This window comes from Chionomys nivalis, chromosome 1, assembly GCF_950005125.1.
Source record: "Chionomys nivalis chromosome 1, mChiNiv1.1, whole genome shotgun sequence".
Lineage (NCBI taxonomy): Eukaryota > Metazoa > Chordata > Mammalia > Rodentia > Cricetidae > Chionomys > Chionomys nivalis.
Window position 1 is genome coordinate 11,407,912 of NC_080086.1, and position 17,190 is coordinate 11,425,101.

Here is a 17,190-nt window from a genome sequence, read left to right on the forward strand (position 1 = left end):
GTGTGTTTTGTGAGCACACCATTGCAGCTTGCTTGCTGGCAGGGACCTTGATCTGTTGTTCAAGAGTTGTGGCAATAAACATGACTCTGGCTGGTACCTCTGCCATGCGGCTGGAAAGTTAAGGAACAGGCTGGATCCAGCGGTCAAAGCTACGGCTTTAATCCTACCAATATTTCTTGGTAAATTAATGATTCATATAATCAGAAAAAGATAGATATACAGTAAAGAGAGATTCAAGAATGAAGAAAACCATTTAATGGTTTACAGTGTGATAAAATATATGCAGGCTTGAAAAAAAAGTTTAAAGTCCTTAAAATAAAAAAGAGAGAGAGTAGTTAGGTGTGGTGGTACACACCTTTAATCCCAACACTTGTGAGACAAAGGTAGACTGACCTTTGTGATTTCAAGGTGTGGTAGCTCACACTTTTAATCCCAATGCCTGGGAGGCAGAGACAGACAGATCTCTGTGAGTTCAAGGAGTTGTAGCACACATTTTTAATCCCAGCACTGGGGAGGCAGAGACAGGTGGATCTCTGTGAGTTCAAGGATGGCCTGGTTTACAGAGGGAGTTCCAGGACAAAGATACACAAAGAACCTGTCTCAAAAAGCTAAAAATTAAAAGTAAAAATAAAAGAAATAGAGTTTAAAATAAAGCCACATAAAGAAGGAAGAGACACAGAGAATCTTGATACTGTATGCTATTATGCTCTCTTTCAATTGTTTGAATGCTGAGCAAGGAGAAACAGCTGTTAAAAGATATTTGCTTATAAGTGCTGCTGAGTTAATCCAAGAGGTATTTTGAAAATACCTTGACTTCAAAATTGAAGTCAAAAGGTATGTTATTTTGAAGAAGAGATTTTGCTTTTGTTTCCACAGGAAAGGAGAGGCTGTGGATTCATTCTGAGTTAAGAAAAATCAGGTTTTATCAAGGAAGACCATCTGAGAAATCTCTAGTAGGAACAAATGGTTCAGATGTCTGAGTTCTACATCCAGAACAGATTCAAGACTGCTGCCTGAGATGATCAAGACTCACAGGCTTGATCACAATTCCTAATTTTCTTTAGGTCCTGAAAAGATTATCAGCACCCCCCAACCAGCTGGAAGTAGCCTGGAATACTATGCCCACATTCCCCAAAAATGGACTGTGGCTATTTTACTTTGTTAAAAAAAACAAAAAGAGGGGAAAGTGGTGTAGTACAATTCTATATTCTGTCAATTATGTTTTAAATAAACACTGATTGGCCATTAGCCAGGCAGGATGTATAGGTGGAACAACCAGACAGGAAATAGAGGCAGGACAAAGAGAATAGGAGAATTCTGGAAAGCAGGAAGCTCCCTCTGCAGTCCTGCCCAGACCATGGAAGAAGTAGGATATGACCTGCCTTGCTGAAAAAGGTACTGAGCCACGTGGCTAACATAGATAAGGATAATGGGTTAATATTCATTATAAGAGCTAATACGAAGCCTGAGCTAATGAGCTAATCAGTTTATATCTAATGTAGACTCTCTGTGTGATTTTCTTTGGGGCCAAATGGCTGTGGGACTGGGCCGACAGAAACCCCAACAAGCAGGCCCTCATGTTACAGAAGGGTGGACTCCTCATGTTACAGTTTGGTCAACCTAAAACGGAAAAGAAGATGCAGGTGGATCCAGTGTTTAGCAAGAGTGCTTGCTTCCCATCAGTCATTGTTTTAGGGAAACTTCTGTGGACACCCTATGACATCAGGAATCTCATTCTCTTATTTACACTCTCAAAGTATCAGAAACACAGAGACTTTCCTGGAAATAGAGTGTCACAAATCAGGGCAAAATGAAACATCTGGGGATCATGCAACCATTAAGCAGTGTGTATTAACATTATGTAGAAAGAGGTTTGAATGAAGTATATTGCTAGTGATCTTGAAACGACAGGTAGTGTTTAGGAGTTGTGTCTAGTCCATGAACACAATGGAGTGAAACGTGAAACACCTGGGTGCTGATGACGTTGCTTCAGCAGGAACATGGGTTCTTGGGAAAGAGAAATCCGCTGGATATTGTTAGTAAGTAGATTAACCAGACTATACAGAATTTGTTTTGTTAAAAGACCTAATAAGTGATGCTGAGAAAATTTAATATGGACAATAAACTATCACACCCACAATCATTCACAGTAACCGTAAGAAAAGAAAGATCCCTGAGAAGTTAAAACTATGCCTCTTGAAAACTCACAAATAAGGCTGAGGAGAAGAGGCACTGAGAGATGAAACTGAGCATGCGTGGCATGTGATTGCCTGCAACCAAGGAGAGAGAAGCAGGAGTGATTAGAAGTAGGCTTGCATGGACGAACGGATAAAGGAGGATTCATTAACAGTGAGTGATTTGGAAAGTCAGGCAGTGACACAAAAGTGACCCAGAGAGAATCAGGGAACAGAGTGGTTTAAACACAAGCGTGATTCTCTGGGGTGAAAAAACTGACCATCTATTCAGTTTTCATTATTCTCTACATTGTACCTGAAGTGCCTAAGGTGAGCCTGTCTGCAGAAATGTTAGGAATCTGGTAAAATGAACCTGGATTTAGAACACATGCAAATCTTTAAGCAGTCCAAAAGCAAAGATGAAATCTTTCAGCTATGTACTCAGTTCTGAAAGCTGTGTTACTTTGACTCCATGAAAAATGGAAGCAGGATAAATGAACCAGCAGTGTTCACTTTACTCCAGATGTGTCACATCTCATAGCCTTAAGGGTTCTACTCAGGCACTATTTCTCCAAAGTAATCCATAAACATTAATTATGAGTTATCAAATGTTCACAAGGTAACACAGTTTATTATAGAATTTGCTAGACACGGGCAATATAACTCCTTTCACCTAATAAAACTATTTTGTAAGATAGCAATTAAAATAATGCAGTCAAGTTTTCTGATGTTTCAAAATGATACCTTACTAGGGCTTAGAAAATGCATAGGTATTTCCACAAGGTATGTTCATATACCCATGTTCTCAAGCACACATATACACACACACACACACATAGACAAACATGCACAAAGATGATCTATACAAACTCACAAACATAAATATATACAAACTCATACACACATCCACAGACATATACACATATTCACATACAAATGTGAATACATACATGTATGCGAACATGTATATACTGAGACATTCATATAGACTCCTCAAAGAGATCAAAATATCAAGAAGGTTATCATCATTTTTACCTATAACCTGCAGAATAAGTAGAAATAAATTCTATTATTCACAGATTATGTATGTGTGTTCTCTAGATGTGGTATCACTGTATATTTAGATGCTGATATGATTTCTGTATCAACATTATAAATGAAACTTTTAAAGGGAGAACAATTGGTGATATAGAGTGAGGAGTTAAGATCTCTATGAACACCAGTTTCCCACCCCAACCACTGGTTCTAATATCAACAGACAACGCCTGAGTGCTTCCAGTGAATTAGGACAGACCTTGCAAGCTCTTGGAACTCACTACAACCCACTGTCAGGGACTTTATCATGTAAGCTGTTTGTCTCAGATTTAGAAATGAAGAAGAGATGACTGAAAACAGATGCTAATAAAGGAAGTAATTGCAGAATGTTTGAAAGAATTCTGAATAATTGATAATTTCCTGGATTTTTGAGAAGCTTGGAATAAAATCAATGAAAAGATAATGATAGCCATGCAACGTAACTTTTGGGATGACAGTATCCATAGAGGAAATTAAAAAGATTACAGCTGTTGGACACTCTACCTAAATGGTATATAAGATTTGTGTATCCATTCCTCCCTTTTTGTCAGTCTGACTTTGACTCCATTCCCAGAGAGATGACCTGGTGTAACCATTTCTTACAAGCTGAAACATCACCTCTGGAGGAAGAAGGAGGCTCTCAAGAGTCAGGCAGCTAAGAAAGTTACTAGAGTCACATGCCTTCCCTAAGGATATAAAATCAGCAATGGCTGGGGAAAGGGGCCTGGCATGCAGGTTGCTGGAGAGGTGCAGCTCTCCTGAGTTGCTGGACATGCTGGGTGGTCCTTGGAGTGATGCAGCAGCCTTGAGTTACCCGTGCTACTCTAAGAATACAGTCACTTATGCTCCTTTTGAGTAAACCCCAATGTTCCTTGTTTCACCAAACTAGGCCATGGAGGAGTAGATATTTTGGTCTGTAGCTGTTACTTTATCTTGGTTGAATAGGCATTTGTTGACACCTCCTTGGGAAAAGTCACACAACATAAGGGAAGTTTTTGTTTAGGGAACTTGATAGACCTCTGATCAAATACTCAAATAGCTCTGATCGGCATGAGCTATCACAGGAGAGGCAGCTAGTTCCTGTAAAACATTTTTCCTATCCTCACTATCCCAGTTAGCAAGAAAATGATGAAAAAATTACTAGTTATATTTAGGATATTAACCTTAGTTTGACAAATGGCTATGAACATCTATCTTCATTGTTTCTTATACTATGTAGAAATTTTACTAAATTTGTAATCTCGTTTTCCATTTATTGCTATTAAGTTACTCAATTCTTCTTCAGAAAGTCACTGTGTGCAGATCTTGAAGTATTTCTCTGAATTTTCTTCTAGACCTTTCTGAGTTTTGATTCTTACATTAATTTCTTTGATCCATTTTGAGTTGACTTATTCAGGGAGCAGAATTAATTCAGAGTACATAAAGTATTGAAAAACACGAAAGCATAAGTGTTTTAGTCATTAATTGGGCAAATGAACTAAGCAGACCCATTCCAGATGAATTGGAAAATTTTCAGACAAATACAAGAATGTTTCATATACTTAGGAAATGCAAACCAAAATTATATGGAGATTCCAACTCACTCCACTTAAAATTACTATCATCAAATGCAAACAAACAAACAAAAAAAGATACCAGTGATGATGTGCTATAAAAGGAGTCCTGTGGTGCTTCTGGCTTTAAAGGGTTCCTTACGTCGCAAAAATTGAATTAAAAACAATTTACTAATTATCAAAATTACAAATATGTAGAACACAAGGAATTACAGTGAATATGGTAAGCATTTAAAGGAGAAGAAAATGTTCTGAGCAAAAGAGCAAGAAAAATGCTGTAAATATATTTGAATCCTGAAAAATAACAAAACAGTTACCAAGCCTCTTCTTAATAGACACAAGAATAGTGTTTCCAGAAAGAGGAAGGTTAGATGGTGTGAGGCTGGAACAAAGATGTAGAAAGTCAAGGACTTAGATATGTAGTCTTTATCTCCTTAGGTGACTGTCCATGGAAGCTTGACCTGAGCAAAGTCATCACTGGAGAAAACAAACAAAAGAAGAAACTAAGAAAGTAAGCATCAAGCAATCCAACCCACGAGAGCCATGAAGGGGTATTTTGGGTTGTGAGCAAGCAGCAAATGTCGGTAATAATTCATCCAGTTTCCTAATAGGAGGAAAGGAAAAATATTGATTACCTAATATGCTTGGCTATTCAGGGGAAAGAAATTATATCTGTGAATGTTGGATCTAATAAGACAGCTGGGTGATTAAAAGAAAGGTTTAAAGAAAATTAAGGCAATGGAAAACAAGGTAGCAATTAAGAGCATCAAATGGAGATACAAGAAAGGCAGTCATAGGCATTGCTGACTTTTCTGCAAGGGAAAACACTCACTATTTTCAAGGAATACACAAAGGACATTTTCTGAAGTTTAATTTTTATGTGTTTATTATAAAACATTTCTTTGACAATTGAGAACTAATTAAAAAGCAAATGCTTTGTTTTTATGTGAGTCAGATTAAGGCTCAAATACATTAGAAGTGATTGGGTGTGAAGATGGGGTTTTAAAGAAGTGAGAGAATGTTTGTTCAGATTTCTTTTAGTACACGGATACTAAAGTGAATGCTTAAAAATATAATGTAACTTCTACAATGTTTGAATTAATTATAACAAAAGAATTTGATAATTCAGTTATATAGGTTTAAAATCTTTTCAGATGAAATCAGTGGTGAAATCTGAGACCTACTGATTTATACCACAGGACTCCAGTGTCAGTCACATCTGAAAACTAGCTTAGGTTATAATGCTGAAGCCATCGTTAACCTGGAGACTGGGGAGTGAATGGCAGGTTACAAAGAAATGAATTTTTTTCGTTGGGGGAGGAATTCAGGGCAGGATTTTTCTGTGTAGCCTTGATTGTATTGAAACTTTCAATGTAGACTAGACAAATTCACAGAGATCTGCCTGCCTCTGCTTCCTGAACACTGGGATTAAGGGTATGCACTACCTTTGCCCAGCTCAAGAAATGAGTAATTAAACTGGGCAGTGGTGGCGCACACCTTTAATCCCAGTACTCAGGAGACAGGGGCAGGCGGATCTCTGAGTTTGAGGCCAGCCCGGTCTACAAGAGCTAGTTCTAGGTCTAGGTTTTTACCTGTCTGCTGGCTTCTTATTTCTTAGGGAACTGGCTTCCATCTTTCTTACTCCACCCTCCTTTCCCCCGTATCTCTCTTTGGCTTTCCTGCCTAGTTTATTCTGTCTTGCCAAAGGCCAAATCAGCTTTTATTATCAACCAATGAGAGTAACACATCACAGCATGCAGAAGGATTATACTACAGTACATACATGCGGACAAAATACTCACATACATAAAATAAGTTTCAAAAGATGCTGTCCATTTGGAGAGATAGATTTTTAAAGTGGGTCTTGAAAGGTGAAATAAATTACTCAGATGTATTTGGTAAACATACAGAAAAGCACGTTATTCATTGAAGATGTGGGTGTAGTCACATGTGGTTTGGAAGACTATGAACCGTGCTGGGGACAGTAACAGTGATTAGGATTGTTTTGATGGGTTACATTGTGGCTGGAGATTTCTCTCCCACCCACCAGTTCCTGACTAATCTTTCAGAGGATTAATATTAATTGCAATTGTGTTGGCCTATTAGCTCAGGTTTATTATTAACTAGCTCTTAGAACTTAAAGTAACACATTTTTATTATTCTTTATTTTACCATGAAATTTGGAATTTCTAATATCTTCCTTCTCTGGTGACTGCTGGCATCTTCCTGACTCATCTTTCTTTTCCCCTGTATCTTGGCTTGTATTTCCCACCTGGTTCTATTCTGCCTGGCTATTGGCCAAATCAGCCTCTTTATTAATCAATGGTAATAAAACATATTCATAGCATACAGAAGGGCATCCCACATCACTAGCTAGTGTCAGGGCTTGGAGATAAGCAGGGGCAGGGGCTAACTCATTACTTGAGCTTTTGTTGAGTAGAGACAAAAATAGTTACATCATTAGAAAGAAAGCTGGAGTGAGGAGAGGAACTGATAGTGAGGAAGGACTGGAGTCTGAAACGTGAGCTGAGAACCACACGAGAAAGCATGATGGCTTGAGTCTAAATAGAAACTATATGTATGGATAGGATAGATGTGCTAGATTAAGAAGGATGATCAATAGGACCAGAATAATTAGAAATGGGAAAAGAGCAAGGAAGTCAAGAATGGGCTCCAGAACTGAGAATGGTAGATGTGAATACTGAACTTGAGTTTAGAAGTTGAAGATAGTTCACATTTGCTATGTGAATCAGGGCATGCACTTAAGATTTGGTCTCCAGGAACTTCTCAGTTAGTTTATATCTAGAGCTGGAGATACAAGCCACATACAATGGGTTTGGAAGTTCTCTCTCTATATTCATTCTACAAGTACTGCTTGCTATTCTAACAACAGCTGCACTTGAAATATTAGCAATGTGGAAAATATAGAAACTATAGGAGTGATTCCCTGTCTTTGACACTCAGTAGCATTCTCTGCATTTTCTTTACTAGATCCATCGGTATAAATTTTGGAAAAATACCGAAGTTTCATCTCAATGCAGGTTCCCTGTATCTTTAAGTAACTTTATAGAAAATTAATACTATATAGTTGTTCTATTTTGTGTAATTAATACTTTTACTCAAACTGGTAGGTCAATGTTAAGTGTTTATAGGATATTGAATCATTAGAAAAGATCAACACAGAGGATAAACTCATGGATCTAATTTCTGAACAAATGAAATTCACAGCTAGTGATGTATATTTGGCAATGACTGATGTTTTGTGTCCTAAGAATGTTCTAGAATTAGTTTCTCAAGTAGTAGGATGAAAATGCCACAAAGTGAATGACTTATCTCAGGAAAAGACATGGAGACTACATTCTAAGACAGAAGGGAAGGTAAAAAACAAAAGTCTACCAACAGTGACCTGTACTCTTGTCTGTGTGGTTCCTTTTCTTTCCATAAATTCTTAAAGATTCATGATATAAACCGATTTCTCATTTGCATCCCCAGATTTCAGCACAATGCAGTTCTCAACTGACATTTGAAACTTTCCTGGAAGTTAATTATAAAGTTACTTCAAAGTTTCTATGTTACTAGAGGTAGGGCTTTCTCCTGAGAGGAACACAAGTCCTAAACAACAAATATCTTCAGCGTTATCTACTCTGTCCTACTCCTGACCTCATTTGTGCACAATATGACCAGAAGTAAAGAAAACAGCAAAAGCATCCAATTTTAAACAAGTACGAGAATTTAATTAGAAATATCAAACAGAATTTTACCGGAAATTTTCATGAATAGATTGTGTTTGACAAGATATGAAAAATTTTATGATTAGGAGACATAAGGATATTAAGAGATGGATGGCAATAGTCACTTTCTACATTTTTATTTTCTCATATTTTATCTTCAGTTCTACTCCTTGTCTTTAATAACAGATTTGTGTGGAATTAACAGCTCTGCATCTCAAGATCACTACTCTTGTCTTCTTAGTAATTTGTTATATGAATAAAAAAGCAAGCTTACTTTCTCAGTAAAGATGAACATATCCTTTTATGATAGTTACATGGCTCCTTGTAGATATCTCCTTTAGTGTTTTTGACAGCTGTGCTTTCATTATATACTCTTATGCATCTTTAACTTATATTTACTGCCCCTTAAATTAAATACCAGGAAAGATGCCTTAATGACATTTTTAAATCAAGGAGTCATAGGATCTGATCTTAGTACATTCACAGTACATATTTGTCCAAGGAGAAATTGAAGGAATCATAAACCAATCACAGAGAAATTGTACTTCTCAGGTTGTTAAGAGTAGGGTGTGTGTATGTATGTGAGTGCACATGTGTGTATGTGCATCTGTGTGTTTTCATTCACATGTATATATGGTTGTTCTCATCTGGGTCATGTGGAATACAGAAGTCAGCATCTCTTGCTGTCCTCTGTTGTTTCCCAACTTGACATGGCCTTTCACATGGTGCTTTGTCTCCAAACCCACCAAGGGCAGGGGTAACAAACACATGACACTGTGTTCAGTTTTTACCTAGGGGCTGGGGTTCCAAATTCATATCAACATGGTTACTATGTGAGGGCTTAACTCCCTGAGCCGTCTCCAAACTCCTCAGATTCATTGTTCTTACATATTTGGTGTGTAGCACTCACAGCTGAATGGAAAGATTCCATCCATCCTGTAGAAAGGCTCATTGAGACTCAGGAAATAGACAATTCACAAGTTCTGGATGGTTCCTGAAATTCAGAAGAATTTTAAGTGTCTGTCTCACTGCCATATAAAACACAGCAACTGTGGGGAGGGACACTGCCCTATCTGTGAGGTATCTGAAAAGCTCTGATCAGGCAAACTGCCCACGTGTTACTTAGGGAGCTCCAGGAAGCATCATGCGTGAGTGATCGAATCAGCTCTACTTTAGGGCTTAACACTGATACAGTTGATTTGAATCTTCTGAGCTCCTGTAAGTAATCCCTGGCTGATACGCTTGTATTTCTCAGCTAGACTTGAGTGGAACTCCGCATTTGGTCTGAGTCAACTCTGAATCAGTGTCTTCCAACATCTTCCTAGAAAAAAAATTCACACAACAACATCAATACTTCAAAGTATGCCTACTATTGTGAGGACAGAAAGTGACACTGGCTTCCTCTGTCTCTCCATCTCTTCTCTGTTTCTCTGTCCCTCTGTCTCTCTGTCTCTTACACACATACACACACACACACACACACTCATATACACACTAGTCTGATGATGCCTGGCTAGGAAGAGAAAGGGAATCAGAGTGAGTTACTAGGAGCAAAAGAGCACCACCACTGGGGAGTAAACATTATATAAAAAAGCATTGTATATAAATATGGAAAATATCATAAGTAAGTCTATTATTGTGAATAATCAAAATATGATAATGAAAATACAAAAAACATCTGACTATTTCTGTAGGGTGTAGCATAAGGAGTTTAATATTTGAAGGCTTGTCAGAAAAGTTCCATCACTACCCTAACAGAATTCTTAAAATCTAAACACATTTTATATCGTAATAAAACTTTTCCATTTGATACTTTGAGATTAGCCAGAGAAGAACGAACTGTTTTCTAATAAGGCTTCACAAAATGAATGCTTTTGGGGAAATTTGGAAAATCCCAGTAAAAAGAAGCAAAGAACTTAACATCTGTTTCGCAAACCATCGACCTTTGTAAATAAATACTCCATGATTCTCTTTATTTCTCCCTGACAAGTAAGGCTCATCATTCTCAGAACGTTTACTGATTCCATATGTTATTATGAGCCTCAATATGGAATTAAGGATGGAAATAAGGATGCTTTGTACATAAAATTTGTGTATAAGATCTATTTGAAAGTAGCAGGTGATACAGGGATGATTAGACGGAAATGCTGATCCTAGGATGCTTGCATCTTGCTATTCAGTAAATGTTTTTTCATGATATTATAATCATTCTTGCCATCTATTTTGTTAGTTTCTAAAAGCTAGAGTATAATTTGTACAATTAAATAAAATCTTGATGTTTTTCAATCAAGAAAACCAAAACACTCGGGACAATATGGTTGAAACCGTGAAAGGAAAGCGAATAGCTCATAATGCAGCCACTTCATTCTTGATCTTAACACAGCTCTGAATTTCAATTAATGATGCCCTTCAAATGGTTCATGCTTTGATAATTAGTTTGGACCTGTGTCAAACTCATTTGTGTGAGGAATCAGCTCTCATAGATAAAAAGAAAACACGCATCAATTTAGAGTTACACTTTCAACTTCTGAAAAAAATTGCCTTTCATTTTGAAAATTTTCAGATGCCGAGAGAGGCTGGAGGAGCATCTGTCTCCTTATCACCAGATTATCATCTGGGAACATCCTACACACCTGCCTCTTCCCTCTTTCTAGGATGCTGCATGCATCAAGATATCTCAGGCACTTACTTCATGCGTCTTCTGAGACCAGGGCGTTTTCCGAAAGACTAAGTGCTGACACATAACGCAAACAGCGTTGATTAGAGGTCCTGACACAACACAAAGTGCTTCCTTATTGTAGAAACAACATGCTTCATTTAAAAACTTTTGTTGCCTCATTTTGGATCCAGAATTTGATCTATCTCCATTTGTATCACATCAGTTTTCTACTATGCTTAAAGCAAGGTTAGAACACAGGGTCTTTATTGATGTTCCTCTCACTTTATTAAAGGACAATGCCTGTGAATATGACTAAAAGGGGTGATAGCACTATGCCTGTCTTGCTCTGAAGCCATAGGAAAAAAAAATTCGTATTTCCATCTCGGTTTGCCAAGTGAGGTGTAGGGACTTGATAGATTCAAATCAGATCAACAGAGACTTTTCTCTGTTGTAATAAGAGCGGCAGGGCTGCGTCCCCGGCACCCAGCCACCCGCATTAGCTAGCTTATGACCCAAAATAATTACACGGAAACTGTATTCTTTTAAACACTGCCTGGCCCATTAGTTCCAGCCTCTTATTGGCTAGCTCTTACATATTGATCTAACCCATTTTTAATATTTTGTGTAGCACCATGAGCTGGCTTACCAGGAAAGATCTTAACCTGCGTCTGTCTGGAGTGAGAGAATCATGGTGACTCACTGACTCGGCTTCTTTCTCCCAGCATTCTGCTCTGTTTACTCCACCCACCTAAGGGTTGGCCTATCAAATGGGCCTAGGCAGTTTCTTTATTAATTAACCAATGAAAGCAACAGATTAATACAAGACCCACCTCCATCATTTCTCTCTATGAACTGATTTTTTTATCTTGAATTAATTGAAAAATTTAAACTAGAAATCTTTTCCATAGAAAAGATGGTTTCTCTCATCTTGGTGCTGTGGTAGATCATAATATTTGAAATTCTAGAAAGTTCTCAAAACTCTTTCTAGTTGTAATGGCTCAAATAGCATTGTTTGAAATGCACATTATTCAGAGTAAAATGTTGATATTATATTTAACTCTCCTTATCATAAAATGAATGTACATTGTCTCCATAACAGTTTGTGAACCATTTGGATAATTTAGGTATTCTATGAACTTTCGATCCATGAATAGAGGTGCTATTCTGCCTATGTCGAGTTCTCTACTTCATGACATTTTTTACTTTAATATTAATCTACCATTCCTACCAAGTGTTTTAACTCACACCATAATGTCACTTCACTCTTATAGGACTTGGTTTATTGTAGCCTAAGAAAATTCATTTGGGCATGATGCCATTTCAACATTTGTTTTGGAAAATATTTCCCTATGTGTAGCGTGGTAAGCACAACACAGCATGAGTGCGAGAGTCAGAAGACAGTTGTGGGAGTTGGTTCTGTCCTTCCACCATGTCAGTCTCTGGGTCAAACTCAAGTCATCAGAAGTTGCAAATTACACCTTTCCTTGCTGAGCCATCTGGTCAGTATACTAGTATTTGGGAGATAGTTCTGATGGGATCCATATGACTTCTTTAAGAAACAAGACCTAAGAATAGCATGAATGACTCTCCTTGTGACAAAACCCTGGAGACCCTGACCCACTTGTCAAAGACCTATGGACAGTCAGTTCACTGTGTGATTTTGGACATTACCTCAGGAATATGATTGCTATGAGTTCTCCTGTCTTTCACCATTCTAGTCATACTGCTGGCCCGCCCAAATAAGTCACAGTAGTTCATGAAGTCTAATATTCCAAATTTTCATAACTGTTCTAGAAGGAATGATTGTAACCACATGAGTCTTTGAGAAATTGTATTAAATAGATGACAGTTAATGGAAACCATCTAGGAACAGGGAATGAAGAAGTTTCATAGAAACCCACAATTCTCTCATTTCTAATAACTGTGCCAACACCCCAAGAAGTTAAGGAACAAGGAGACAAGAACAAGGGACAAACAGTGCCAACTATTAAGAATAAGTTTCTAACTTATGTTTTCATAAAATAAAAGTAAAGACCTGGTATATCTCTAGAGGAGATAGAGTAGTAAGGACTGTGGAATGGATTGATCCAGCATTGGCTAGTGAGTTGATCGTGAGAACTCAGACCCGACCAGATATAAATATTAAACACAGAAGACAAAACTGTCTCTCACCCTGCATGACACTGACCACATATGCTGCTAACTGGGCACACTGTTTGTTCTACCTAGTTGTGCTTGTTAGAAAACTTCCTTTATAGCTTGGAAGCCTATCTCCAAGATATGACCATGCGAAAGCTGGCATGATGGCATACTCAGTACTTGCTGTGGTTTTAGCATGACCTCTCCCAAACAGGCTGCAGCACTGTGTGCTTGGTCCACGGGTAGCAGTGTTTTCTGGGGAGTCCTTGGAGCTTTGGGAAGTTGGAGAAACATGTTATACCTGGCTAACAGTGGTTTTGAAAGTTGCACCTTGTTCTCTGACCTCTGCTTTGTGTCTACAGTGAAAGAAGAACCAGCTCTTCCACACAGTCCCAGTCCGTAATTTATACGATGACTTTGCCTTCCACCCCTGGAGGAAAATATAATCTAACTTCCTGATATTGCTTAAGTGAGTTATTTTGCCACAGTGACAAAAACTTCAACTAATACAAAATTTCTGTATAGAATGCAGCTCTTGCAACACCCATTTAGATGCCACTAACCAAAGCAGCTCAAGTATCCAAGTCTTATGTAATGTGAGGAAGGCTAGCAGTTCTTCCATGGGAAGGTGCAGGAAGTATTTTAGGCAATAACACATGTGCCCCTAGAAGCTAAAACTGAGGAGACTTGAAGAAAAGTAGGAGACAAAACAAATAGAAAAATGTCTCCTCAAATAAAATGTCCACTTTCTTTGCTGAGACAGATAAGTAAATGTAAAAATCTTATTTGGAAAATAGGAATGAAAATGTAGAATGCTAAAGATGAAAAAAATGAAGGTTTTAAAATATATCAAAGAGAAATACATTCTCAACAAAAGTGTGATGACTAAAATAAAGGCAAGGCATTTTCAGTAATGATGGCATTGCAAGAGTACCCTACAAAGGTACTTTGGGTTTTGGGAAACTTAAACACTTTGGTATTATATCAGTTCTAAAATATCATCCATGAATAGATATAAAAAGGAGTGAGTTATAAAAATGGGTTACAAAACACTAAAGAAATTCAACATAAACTCATCTAGAAAGACCTGGAAAACAGATAGTTCATGAGGAATATGATAGAGTCCAGAGAAGAGCTAAGGTAAATCTTACAACTGAAATGTCTAATGAGATGAACTTTTAATTAATGTTATAAAGATTTACTTTGAATTAAAACATATCTACCTAAAACTCAGGTGGCTTGCTTTCTTGTATCTTTCTTCATAGTTGTCCCCACATAAAAGCAGCAAAAATAGCCAACAGATGAAAACTATGATACCTTTTTAATAAAAAGAAATAATTCAGCATGATATACATGGACACCAAGACACATCCAGTGAGTGCATGTGTGTATTGCTAAATGTCAGAAGCTGATTTTTATACACTTCTTTAGTATTCAGTCATGTGGGAATTCTGAAAGACAAAAAAAAAATCAGACACTTAGCTTGGGGTACAGCCTTGTTCAACACTGAAGTCTGTGCATGCACAGTAACATAATCAGTGGTTACCAGAAATCCATAGCTGTGGGATAAAGAGCAGGCCAAGCACCGAGGCCTTTTCAGACAAAAAAAAAAAGATGATTTTGTACAATAATGTAACAGTTGATACAGGATATGTATTTGTCAAAACTCATGGAGCTTTGCAACATGGAGTAAAACATAATATAAATAAGATTTGGTTGAACATATCTTGTTAAAATTAGGTCGCTAATTTTAAAATACTTGCCACACCTATGGAAACTCTCAGAAGGTGAGTACTGTCTAGGTAGATACCTACCTCCTACCTCCTAAATGATGATAATTATTCAAGACAGTTGCTGGTGTAAATTGTCCTTTTGTGTTTGCTAATGAGAACCCAACATCTCTAGCATTTTACTAATTTGGTGTGTTTTCTTCCCCTAAAGAGAGAACAATTTGGAAGGGCAAATGTTTGATACTTTGAAAATTCTAGGTCAGAGTCAAAGTCTGCCGTTGGCATTTCCATCAGTCATGAAGCGTGTTCCTTCCTGTGTTCCTTTGTGCAGGCTCTGACAACATAATAGCACTGCTGAACCTTTTATTTCTGATCTTGAACAGGATCCTGGTGGGACTCTCAGAATCCTAAGGTAAGGTACAAAGAAATTAGGCACTATGATGCCAGCATATGAGAGGCTAATGAATGATTTGAAGTGCTAGACATCAGGGAAACTAAAGGAATTATGATTCTTAAGAAACTTTAATGCGAACATAGGAGAGAGAGAAAAGATCCAGGATTAATCCCTTTCATCAGCTGTACCATAAATATGCATGATTGATTTTTACAAGTATGCACTGATAGTCACCACTTCTTCCTTCACCTTCAGGCATCTTGGACACCAGTATGAACAGATTATTGTGGCATTTACTACAGCAGACCCATTTCATCAATATTAACTGTATTGTAGTATATGTTTCTCCAGGCATTACGAAAATAAAACTTAAACCCATTCAGATAGCATCATGCATTTTATAAGTCCAAAGAAAATAGATTTTAGGAAAATACTAATTAAATATTGAGGGGGATAGGGTCTTAAATATCCTCTAAAGACCTATATGTCAAAGGCCCAATCCCAGCTTGTGGAAGTCCTGTGGCAGTGACAGAAGCAGTAAGTAAGTGTTGATGGACAGAAGTGATGTCAGTGGAGGTGTGGTCACGGGAGGGAAAAGGGGAACATGAGGAAGCTGGGTGAGAAGTCTTTTTTCCTTTTCCATCTTAACATGAGCAGCCTTGCTCTGTGGTGCATTCCCCACCACCACAAATGTTTTAGCTCAGGCCTGAAAGCAGTGTGCCAAGTCATGTATACTAAACTCCCTGAAACCATGAGCCAGATTGAACATTTATCCTTCCATATTGTCATTCCAAGTACACTGTAAAAAAGTCAAAAAATACCAACCTGAATGCTCAAGTAAGATATTTTATCTCTTACTATACTAATGCAGTTGTGTTTCAGTGTTTGTGATTCTAAAACAAATAAAAATTAAATATTTTCAAAAGAAAACTTCCCCACAATATACCTATTGATACTTTAACAACTTGAATACTATATATTATTGTCCTTTTACTACTATGATTCTATTTTCATATGCATTTGACATAAAACATAGTATTTCTTAGTGTTTTTATTCTCTAGACAATTTGTAATGCATACCTCTAAGCTCGAAAGGCCACTCACCTTGCTGTCACAGTCACATGTCACTGACAAGGTGAAATTAATCTCAACGTTATAATATTAAAATTTTTTCAGATGTATTTATTTTAATTTTGGATCTAAGGAGTAATTTCCACACAATTCTCTTGTTTTCTTTACTATTTATTTCAATTTTGAATTATGTCTATCATCTATTATCCTGATAATAGTTAATTAATCTTGGCACTTAACCATCATCTTACTTTCACAGGATCCCATAGAAAGAACATCGCCTCCATGACAGCTGGAAGTAATTCTAGAAGATGATATCCCTTCTCCCAACAAAGTTTGTCCTCAGGGTTAGGAACATCATTTAGGGGTTGATTATAATTGGTATAGGGTTGGGGGTTTGGGGAGAAATTATGTAGAATCAGAGACCTCTTTGAAAAAAAGGGAAAATTGAATGGGATAGTAGGTAGACTAGTATGAGCTAACTCACACTAATAATAATAGTGAGTAACAGGGTAACACTTGTGAGCTATTATTTATAGGCAATTTACATTGGTATAGATTACTGTATGTTGATACAAATTCAAATTATGTTTGTCATATTGAATATGCCCCTATTTCTGTATACAGTATTTGTACACCTATGTAAAGTTATTTTTTTTAGATTG